We start from the raw sequence: 11,391 nt of genomic DNA, 5'->3' as shown, positions 1-11,391 counted from the left end.
GCCCCAGCTGGACCCACCCCCGTTAAGGTGGGCCGTGCGGTTGCTGCAGGCCGGGCGCCCCGACCCTCCAGCCTCGCTCTCTCCTTTGTTCCCGGTTTAGGCTGGCCAGGCCGCTGCGATCTGGCGAGAGAGTGGTTGTGCCTGGGGGAGTCTGGCGCCAGATTCGGGGTGCTTCGTTGTAGTGACTACACTCAAGTTGTTCATTTTTAAATGATTTGCATAATAAAAGGGGGAGCCGATTGAAGTCTGCCTCCGGCCCCTTGGGTTGTCCTATGCTCTCTAAACCTTCCCCCAACCCCAAACCCGGGAACCTCTCCAGCCTGCGCCCTCTGCATGCCTTCAGGCCCCCAGTCTCAGACCACTAGCGAGCTCAACTATTGAGGTTCCCTGCCACAGGACCCCAGCAGCGGTCCTAGGGGCTCCTGGCTGCTAGTATCCTTGCCGCCACTTTCTGTGCCCGCCTGCCCCGTCGCTGTTGTACAACTATTTATTGACGCCAGGTCTTTCCTGAAACTATATTTTGTCATAGCAAATAAAGACAAAGAGAGAACAGGACTAAAAATGCAGTGGATCCTCTCTGTTTGGGGCACGTATTGGACAAAAATGTCTAAATGGGCTGTGAGGTGGAGGGGGAGGCCCACAGCCTTTAAACCTTTTTAAAGGAATTTTTAGGAGTTTCTTGGGGTATTGAGACAAGGCAGGTGAAACTGGGCTCCTGTCCTGCCCTCTGCCCCCAAGAAGGGCCTCTGGGGGAAGGGGAGGGACCCAGGTGCCTGTCCTAGGCTGTGGCCATCCAAGGCATTCAGGCCCCTGCACCCCATTCCCTTTTTGGCTGGGTGGATCTGGGGCCTCTAGACTGACAGCGGCCCTCACTGCAGGCAAGAACGAATCTGCAGGGACTCATGGCTCTGCAGTAGGGTTAAGGGGTCCCCTAGGGGCCTAGGTGGACATAAAGGGCTGAGCCCTCAGCCTAGGGTCCTATTTGGTCTCAGAAGGATCCTCAGAAAGAGTTGGTGCTGCTGAGTAAAGGGGTGCTGGGAAGTTGGAGGAGGTGTGTCTCAGCTTTCTCAGATACGGGCGGAGGGTGAGTAGGGAGGGCAATCTGCAGGGTATACCTGCCTGGCAGGAATCTTCAGACCGTTTCCCCACCTTCTAGGGCCTAGGGCTATGCGGGACAATGAGCTGGAAAGGGGCTGCATAGACCAGTGCCTGAGCTTCATCTGTTCGCCATCATTTATCTCTGGTCGCTGGGATTTTGTGTAGGGGGAGGGTGGGCAAAAGGGAAGGAGAAACAGCAGATAATTCAGGTGGTGCCTGAGACTGGCTTAGGCCCTTGCTCTGCTCTGATTCAGGCTCTTTGGATGGGAAGGGGGAGGAAGTACTTTATAGGAGAAACAAATGTGGGAAGGGTCCATAAAACTTTACTGCATTTCCTCTCCCGCCTCCCACAATGGGGTGATTTCCTGGAGCCAAGCCTAGGCCCCCCATACTGGGGGGGGGTAGGTTCAGGAGCTGGGCTAGAAGGTTTCTCCAGCAGCCAAGAGGGAAAGGGAGCAGGGAGGCTCTGGGGAGGGGTAAGGGGAATATTTATGATTATTAATGCTGATGCTCCTTGGATTTATTATAAGGACTGACTTCTCTGCATCCTATTGCCTAAGCCACCTGTCATTTTTTAAAAGACCCAAGAGCCTTTCCTCACTCCACGCTAGCCAGTAGGAGGTCTCACCAAATGTTTATTGAACTGCACCCATTGCTGCACCCTTCTTCACACTGCACTCACTCAGACCAGATTAGGCCTCCCCAAGTGACTCTCCTCCACCAGCACACAGCAGACAGCCCAGCGCCAGCTCGCCTACTCTCTCTCTCTCTCTCTCTCTCTCTCTCTCTCTCTCTCTCTCTCCTTCTCTTTCTCCCTCTCTTTCTCAAATAAAATGTGTAATTTTTCGTCAGGGAGTTATTTTAATTTTTTCTCCATGCTGAGTAAAACTATTGGGTGAGCGGTGAAGCATGGAGAAGCACTGGCGTCACCAGTGGGTAACCGTTAACTAAGAAAGAGGCCCTGGCGCCTGCCATCACCTGCCCCAGCCTCCCTGACTGCCCGAGGCCCTGGGCTTCCTCCCCAGGGGATGCACCGCCCCAGGGGGAGAACCAAGGGCTTGGCCAGGGGTGGGGGCAAAGTTGCTCAGACCCGCTGGGCAGGGCGCTCCAGCCCCACCTTGCACTGACTGCCTCCTCCCTGAAGGGTTTGGGCCTCTCTTTCACTGGAAGAGCTGGGCAGGCTTGGGTAGAAGCAGCCATGCCTGCCGGTTCCCCGGTCCTGTCACAGCCTGCAGGTCTTCGCCCAGGCCCCAGCCTCTGCTTCAGCAGCATCAGCAGCCACAACCCTGCACTGGGAGTGGGTACAGCCCAGACCTTTGCTTTTCGCCCTGAGCAGAGGCTTCTACTTTGGAGTCTGAGGTGGTTCCCCCACCGGCCAGCCCCCTGGAACAATCTCCACGTACCAGGGTTTAGCATTACTCTGGGGGAGTTAGTGGAGGGGCTCCTGGGTCCCAAACAGAGACAATAAAACCTGCCTCTTCACTTTGCCCTAAAACCCACCCCCTCTGTCATCAAGAAAGAAGGGGAAGAAGCATGACTTACCTTCCCGGGGGAGTGGGAAGAGGGGGATACGGCCCACTCTGAGCAATTAGAGGAGAGAGGAGGAAAAAAATAGGAGGAAAAAAATATCAACACGACCTCGAAGGCGACAGGTCCTTATGGAAATAAGTAAGTAAATAAATAAGGATCCACCCTCTCCCCCCTCCCCACCCTGCAAGGGGGGTGTGGGGGTGGGGCAAAGGAGCAGCACGAGGTCTTTTTAGTGTAACTGAGCATTAGAGAAATACCCACGGCTTCTATGTGAATTTAGGAGTTTGAAACTTTTGGAGGTTATTTATGTGAATGGCCCGAAGGCAAGCCCGTGAGTGGCTCTTGGGGGACCACGTGATGTCATTAAACCAAGTTTTATGGTGTAGGGAGAGCTGACAAACCCACAATATATTTACATCATATATAATCTTAACTGTCCAGCCACGCAGCTGCTGGTGAGGTTTAATGCTAGGACAGAGGGCCTGGCAGTTAGAGGGGATTACGGCGCTGGGGATGATGGTGAGAGAGGTTACTTCTTCGCAAATGAATCCCAGGCGAATGCTGTAAGTTAATTTTCTCTCTCTGACCCTTTCTCCCGTTTACCTAATCTTCCCACTTTGTGAGAGAAGACAGTCCCCACTCATTAAGGGGAGGGGAAGAAGGCCTCCCCAGGCACCAGGCACCGTCAGGCTGGGGTAGGAGAAGAGAAGAAGCCGCTGGGAGGTAGGAGGATGGGGGAGCTTGTTGCCCCCAGACTAGCCCTCTCCTCCCTGCCCTTGTTCCCTCCAGTTGTGAGTCAACTGGGGTAAAGAGAGGCCTGGGCTCTTTAGAGCTTTGCCAGGTCTCCCTGACCCCTTCTCCCTCCTCAGTTGGGAAGAAAGACAGGGGCCACATATGGGTGTTTGGTGGGTGTTTGCAGGAGTGTGTGAACCGCAAGCGCAAAATGCCTCTGGTCCAGAGAAGGGCCAGTCTGGCCCTTGGCCAGTGACCCAGAGTCCAGGCAGGGTGGGCAGCTGGGGAAGGAGGGCTTTGGGACTTCTGAACCCACAGGCTTTGAGCTTAAATAGCAGAAGCATCTTAAAAGTGGCCAACTGAACCCCAGGGGTCCTAACTCATCCCCTCCTTCTTCACCAGTAGGCCTGGGTGGGCAGCTGTCTCAACCTCAGTGGTCTGGGGTTCTAGTCTGTCTGGGGCCAGTGTGGTTTCATGCCTCCTCCCCCTCTAGCTGCTGGGGTCTTTCCTGGCATCCCTAGCCCTTGCCAACGGTAAAACCAGGCCTGGGAGGCCTAGAGGTTACTCCTATGAGTGGAGTGTAAGTGGGTGGGCGAATGGAGGCAACTGTCTTTATTAGGCTGGCCAGGCCTCAGCCCTCAGGAGGGAGTGGGTTCTGGCGGATGGAGCCACCAGGGCCCAGTGTGGGCATGGCACCCTGGGGCCAACCTCAGGCTGGGGCTCCCTTCAGGTTTCTGGGAAGGAGCAGCACCGGCGGGAAGCCTGGGAGGCACGTGTCCTCCACACCTGTGAGTGGTACCCCACCCTGCGGGTCACCCAGAGCTAAGCCAGGAAAGCGACAACATGCGAACTCAGGCTCCTTGAAGGGGCCCACCAGCATCTCGAGGGATTCCGAAGCAGGGGGAAGGCGGTCCCAATGAGGGCAGCTTGGGCAAGAGGAGGGGAGGAGCGGGCGAGCCTTTCCAGAATAGTGGGGACTGCCTTGGAGCACGAGGGGGACTCGGCACCCGCGTTGTGAAGAGGTGCATTTGGGGAATTGGGAGAGAGGCTGCTAGCTCACCCTTACCGCCCTGGAGACTGAGGAAGAAGCAGGGATCAGCACCGACAGGGAGCCCGGGCAGACTCTGGAAGGGGGAAAGGGGAAGGGGGACAGAGACCCAAATACACCGTCTGAGCTGGAGCCCCAGCCCCCACCCTGGCAGTCGGTGGTCTGTGTGAGGACAGCGAGCGCCGGGACTGGGGAAATCCTACGCCTCCCCTGGGTTTCTCGCTTAGCCTCCGCCTCCCCACCCTCCTCTCTAGTCCTTTATTTCCTGGGGGGCGGGGGCGTTCGGATCCCCGAGGATTCTCACATTTGGAAAGTGAGCTCTCAGGTTCTCCCTTCCTCATGTCTGGCCCTCCTCGACTCTCCCCTCCCCACGTCTGTGCTTTTGAGGGTTTCTGAAAACTTTCCACGCAGGCAGTGGGGAGATGGGAGTTTCCCTTGGTCTATAATTGTTCCCCTCGATCCGGCCTCCTCAAAGCTTTAGGGAGCGAGTCTCATGGTCTGTAACCAAGACTTCAGCCAGGGCCAAGACCCCACCCTGGCACGACTCTCAGCCTTCCCCGACTCCTGGCCGAACCTCTTCCCATTCCCTCCGCTCCGTGTGGGGCGGTGTACTCGGGTTACACAGCGTCTCTTAGGGGGGCTATGACTTCCTTGTCCCGTTTTCTGTTTCTTAAGCTCAAAAATGTCACTCCTTCTTATTATCCTAATAATAATAGATCGTCCTTCCTCTCAAATAATTTAACTCGGCCAGTTTTTTGCTGTTTCCTAGTGGGATGAATGGAAGTAGGACGAATACAAACTGGGCATGAGGTTCTTGGTTTTCCCACCCCCACTTCGCGCTCTAATTGGAGGGGTGCACTAGAGAGGAGGGGGGATGGGCAGTCAATCAGGTGCCCCAGCCAACCCGGAAAGCTTTAAATTTTGTTCCTAGGTCTTTAACCCTAGAAGGGTCAAGCAACCAATCAGGAATGCTCCAAGTAGGGTCACATGGCCCTCACCAACCAATCAGGCCTAAAGTACTTGGGTCTCTGTCTCGCCTCACCCTGTCCCTCCACCTCGGCTCCCTCCCTCCCCACCGCTCCCTATAGCTCCTGGATCCGCCCTATCTCAGATGCCCAGGGGAGTAATGCTGAGCCTATTCTAGCCTCTGTCCCTGAACCAGCTGTGGAGAGCCCTTGGCTTCTATTCTAAGTTGTACCTGGAGGTCAATCTCGTACAAGGATCAGAAGTTGTGAGGGTGTCCTCTGGATTACTCCCATCTTGGCCTGTGTGATCCTACCCAATTCTCTAGGTTTTATAGATGTGGATTCTAGATTAGGCTGTGCAGCAGGTGTGGATATGAACTCGAATCCTGAATTCAAATTCTGAGTATGATTATTCCCTATACACTCACCTTGTACAAGTTATCATTTTCTTCCGATCTTCTTGGGGGCAGGTGTGATGATTAGAAGAGGCCTCTTTTGATTTGTGTTTCTGGAAATGTTCCAAAAGTCATTAGCTTTATCAACGTGATGATCCTGTGTCCTGGCCAATAGCTGTCAAAGGATACAGTCACTGAAGGTGTGGATTTCAATGTTTATGTGTACATGGGTCAGGTCAGAACAAGCAATGGGTGGAGAAACTATTTCTGAGCAAGAGCATTTGATGGCACAGAGAGTGTGCATGTAAGACAGAAGTGTGTGTTTCCTAAACATTTTGGGCTGGGCCCTGACCCAGCCCACTCAGGAGTTCAGACCAGGTATTTCTCTCCTCATCCCCCCACCCCTCTCCAGGACTTTGTTCCAGGATTAATTTTCTGGTTGAGTTCTCCTCCCCTCCCCTTTCCTTCTGATCTCTGGTCCTCTTGAGCTGACTGAGGGGTGGGAGTTCTGATGGGCTGTGCCCCTGGGACCTCTAAGCCCTCCTCTGAGGGGCCTCAGGGGTGCAGGATGGGAGGGGTAATACAGTTTGAGCTGGGCTTTGTCAGCACCCTCCTGTTTGTTTGTCTTCTGGGTAGGGCTGGTTTAGGGACTATGCCACAGGTGGGAAGGATTAGAAAGTGAAGCCAGAGGGAAGGCAGCTCTTCTGGAAACCATTGAGCCCCCACTTTCCACATCACCTTCATCACACTGCTCCATTGACTCTTTCATGAGTTAAGAATGAAAGCACACACATTCTTTTTCCGTGGTAGATGGTGTGGTAGTCTTGTCTGAGACCAACCCTCACCTCCAGTGTGGATTTCTCACACTAGAGTTTCCAGATCCCATGAAGCTGGGGAAAGACAGGGGGCATTGGTTGTCTAAGCAGGCACTGAGAAGAGAGATTTTATTGCTCAACCCCTTCTAATATCCATGTAAACTTTTTCTTTCTCTTTGACTCTGCCTCTCTGTGTGTAGTTGCTTTGGGCTGAGTTTCTTTTTCTTTTCTTTTTTAAAAAATTTTTTCCCTTTATTGAATAAGATATTACAAATGTGTTCTTATCCCCACAATGTCCCCTCATCCCCCCAATCCTGCCCTCACCCTCACCCCCTGTTGTCCACATCTATCACTTATGCTTATATGCATGCATACAAGTCCTTTGGTTGATCTTTTGGGCTGAGTTTCTAACCTGGGCTTCAATTCTGTATTTTCTTTTGCTGAGGAGACAAGCACCACTCTGAGCCTCCACCTCAGTGGGTCTGGAGACCTTGGAGCCCTTTGAGGTGGAGAAGGGGGAAAATCAGGACCCCAAGCTAGGGATCTTTGAGTTAGAGATTCAATATAAGGAAGAAATGAAACTGCTAGAGGGCCAAGAAAATCACAGCCCCTTTTAATGGGTCCTGGTAACCCAGAATGGTGTGTCTGTTCTAATAATATCTCCTTCACGGGCTTTGATGGGGCCCCAGAAGCCAAAGGAATTTGGACTCCTGAACTGGGGTGATAAGATATCTATCTCTTGGTCCTTGCGTCCTACAGAACCCTGGGATTCATCTCCCTCTCCCATTCCTAAGGCTCACTGAAGGGCAAAAGGGAACAGCAACACCCAGGAGAAATCACTGTGTGGGGGAAATGGGGATAAAATTTGGGACTTGGATAAGTTACACTAGGTAATCCAGCACCTTGTTCATTCTCTATGGCCAGGCCTTGGAAGCTACAATGAGAGGTTGAATAGAAGGCCCTGGGCATGCTGGGGAGCCAGTGCAGGTAGGAGGCTACTTCTTCACACCTGATACAAGTACAGAGAAATTTCTCCCATGATCTGCAGCCCTGCATGGGCTCAGTTCCCTGGGATCCTTCAGTACTGTGCATGCCATAGCTCTCAGAGGGGTAGAGTAGACTAGGTCTTCCCTAGAAAGATCCCTATTTCTCCCAGCCCCTGGCCCCAAACGCCACACATGAACACACAGAAGTATATGTATGTGCCCAAGTATGGTATGAAAGAGGTCTGAAGCCCAGGCTGCACACAGTAAACCAGTCTTGAACCAACTTCCCAGTCCTTGTCCTGCCCCATTCTTCCCACCCACCCAGCGTGGAGACCATTTGTTCTGCCCTCCCCACCTCTGCCCTCAAGCCCTGGGCAACTGTCCAGTTTCCTTCCTTCTGCCTCTCTGGAAAACCAAAACCTGGAGCAGCCCCCACAGATGGTGGCAGTCACGCTCTTGGTGACCTTTAGTGTTCTGCTGGCCTGTTGGGTTGTGGAGAGTTGGAAGATAATAAGGGACTATGAAGCCAGACCCTCATCTGATCAAATCACCCTTACCCTCTGCTCCAGGCTCAAATTTCAAATCTCTCATGGCTGATTCTTTGCTCAGGCAGTAGAGAAAAATCTAGTAAAGACTTCTTTAAAAAGTCACCTAGAAAGCCCAGTGTGTGTGTGTGTGTGTGTGTGTGTGTGTGTGTGTGTGTGTGTGTGAAGTAAGTAAGGGTCAGGTCTCTCATTTTAGATTGTGTCTCTCCCCCTCCTCTGGATAGAGGATAGGGGCGTGGGCCAAGGTTTTATTGAGGGTGCTTTTCCTGTTGGGAGTAGAGACTGGGTCATAAAAGCCTAGAGGAGCTGTTTTGATCTGGTGACTTCTCAGGAAGTAGCATCTGAGGTTTTGCTTTGTAAATCACTCTCCCCCAATCTGGCCAGCAAGATTGGATTGCACTTCCCCAAGCCCACCTGGGGCCCCTCTATACCTCCCTTTCCCCAGTAAACCAAAGAAGAAAACTAAAGGGAAATCCAGGGCTCCCAAAATTTTCCACCTCCAATAAGAAAAGAGCTCATTGGTGATTCCCCTCCTCAAAGTTCCAGATTTAAAAATCAGCCAAGGAACCTTTCATTTTCTTTTGTCCACAAAGACCTTGTTCCCCAAACCCCTCAACTGAAAAGGAACCAACTTCCAAGCAATCAGCTTCTGAGCCTGGTGGTAGATACCATGACTCCTCAGGGCTCTGCTCTCCCTGTGACCTCTTTCCTAAGCCCCAGACTCCTTCTTGACAAGGTGGAACAAGGTGTATAGGGCAGAACTTAAGAAGAAGGGGTGGGATTGAAGCATATAAAAGTCCCCATCTAGCACTATATGAATGGAGGAAATTCTTCAGTCCTGTGGTGACTGGTTTTATGTAATTAAGATGGGTGCAGGGGTGTCTGTGAAAGCTCACAGCCTTCTCCCATTTCTCTCTAACCCAATTCTCTGCAAACAAAATCATATTTTACCTACATGGCTCCATTTTGTAATGTTAATGAACCTTCCCCTCCTAAAGACACCCCAATTTCCCATGGGTCTCCCCTGAGCCTGGAGCTAAGGAGCTGAAGGGAAAAAGAAGTAAAGAGCCCTCTACCTCCGTCTCAGTTTGGGCTCAGTAAATCAGGACGTTTTCAGGCCCAGGCATCAGGGCTCCTATCCACCGCCAGAGAAATGTCTCCACATGCTGGCAATGAGGCTATAGATTATATGAGTTCCTGGGCTCTCTTAGCATTTGCACAGGCTCTAGTGTACCCTTGTTTATGTCCCAGAGAAGTCTGGGCTCGGGCATCCCAAACTCACAAGCATTAGAGAATTGCCCTCATTCCTAGGACTCCACAAAAATACAGGTGTCTTTATAGAGAGCTGAACAATCCTGTCGCTGTACATGTGAAAATGTATTTATAGATCACTCTATGCCTCTATAACAGGGTGTATGTTTTACATCTCTCTCTATTCCACATTTAAATACAGATTTATAGATCTCTAGATTTATAGATCCACAGTGAACATAACAGTCCTCTGTCGAATTCCTGCGTGCACATTTCCAATCCTTCTATAGTGTTGGATGTATATGCTAGGATGTATTGGTACAGCTCTCTCTCTCTCTCTAAACATCTAGGTAAATATTTGGTGGGTTTTTTTTTCTCACTTGGAAAGAACTATGCATGTGTTGCTCAATCTCTATTTAGAAAAATTTATCTAGATTTATGTAAGGGTCCCTACTCATAAGACAGCTATTTATTGAAGCAGAATATTTGGAGATCTTTACAATCTTTGCAGAAACTTAACTATTAGAACATATGTTTAGAGATGGTTCCATAATGCACGTAGGGGCATAGCTCTCATTCTGGAAGGATTTAAACTTACTCTCTCTCTCTCTCTCTCTCTCTCTCTGATCAATAAAGAGTGGGGATAGGGAACAAATATCTTTTGGATGTTTTGCTTATTAAAGCAAGTGATGCTGTTGCTATTTCCAAGGCTATCTTCAAATCTAGTCCAACTGAATTATCTGTCCCCTGAAAACCCACTCTAGGGACCACAGCCTCTCTCCAGACTGTCCTTGTGATCTGAAATCCCAGCCCAGGCTCCCCAACCTGCAGCGCCTCCTAAGAGAGCCACGAAGGAGAAGGGGACTGAAGAAAGGGAAGAGTCCTGCAGCCCAGCTCCTCCTGGCTCCCAGGGTGACGCTGATAGAGGCATGAGAGCCCCCACCCACCCACCTGGGCCTTTGACGTTGGGGAAAGGGTGGCAAGCCCCTTGCTATTTTTGTAGGGTGCCCAAATGGTGCCAGGGCCACTGCCCAACCCATAGGTGCCCCATCCCCAATTGTTCTTGGTGCCCAGGGCCCAATTAAGCGGCCGCCTTGCTCCCGGCAGCCGCACTCTTATCGGCGGGATTGATGCCTCGGCGGCTCCTGTATATCATTTCCAAGATTTTTTCTGTCCAACTCCTCGGCTCCTTTGGCTTCCTCGGCTTTGACTAATGATTGCTACAGATGCCAACGTCTCCAGAATCCTAATAGCCAGGCAGGCGGACTCTTATTTACCCAGCAACATTGCTGCTGGGGAAGGAGATTGGGGAGCAGAGGTTGGGGTGTTGTAGATGGCGGAGGGGGGTGCACAGAGAGAAGGTTGTGACCAACTCAAGTTTCACTGAACTTCCCCAGCGAGAAAGACATTCCCAACTCCCTCCTCTCCCCAGGGGAAAAATATAATCATAAAATACTGCTAATAGTAAGTCATCGCTCGCCTCCTTGGAAAGGATCAAAGAATGAACAGACCGTGGGAGAATAATCAGGGAGGTGTTTATTAGTTGTAAATAGATGAGACATTAAGCGGAACACCAGCGGTTTGGGGAGGAAAAAGAGGGTTGGTTTTTTGTGTGTCTGGAGGCAAGAAAGGCTACGGTGGGAGAAAGGGTTTCTTTTCTTTATTTCAAGTCTTCCCCTTTCACTCCCCACCCCAAGTCTGTTCTACTCAGAAATTAAAATTTCTTCCCTGTCTCCCTCCCTCGGCCTCACCTTCAGCCCCTCCGATGCAGGGACTGCGGCGCGTTCCCGGACAGCGGTGCGGAGGCGGCCGCCGCCACAGGCCTCTGTGTGGGGCTGGGGAGCGACATCAGACTAACCGGCCAAGGGCAGGTGGGGGGGCTCCGAGCCCCAGCCCTGGGGTCCCGCTCAGGCGCGTAGTGGTGGAAAGTTGTGGCCATATTTGCTTCTCTGGGCGCGTCTGGGCCGCGGGCGCAGGGCCGAGTGTCGGGGACGAGGCTGGAACTCCCCGCTGAGCCCAGAGCCGG

General features: G+C 52.0%; 1 protein-coding gene across 1 annotated transcript in view; it reads left to right on the top strand.

Annotated features, from left to right (window-relative positions):
- HOXC4 (homeobox C4) overlaps positions 1-11,391 on the top strand; it is a 66,105-nt gene that overhangs the window by 39,730 nt on the left and 14,984 nt on the right. The window lies entirely within an intron of this gene.

The sequence above is a fragment of the Myotis brandtii genome, unplaced genomic scaffold, assembly GCF_000412655.1.
Source record: "Myotis brandtii unplaced genomic scaffold, ASM41265v1 scaffold29, whole genome shotgun sequence".
Lineage (NCBI taxonomy): Eukaryota > Metazoa > Chordata > Mammalia > Chiroptera > Vespertilionidae > Myotis > Myotis brandtii.
Note: the sequence above shows the minus strand (reverse complement) of the source record. Positions and strands in the feature narration are given on the sequence as shown.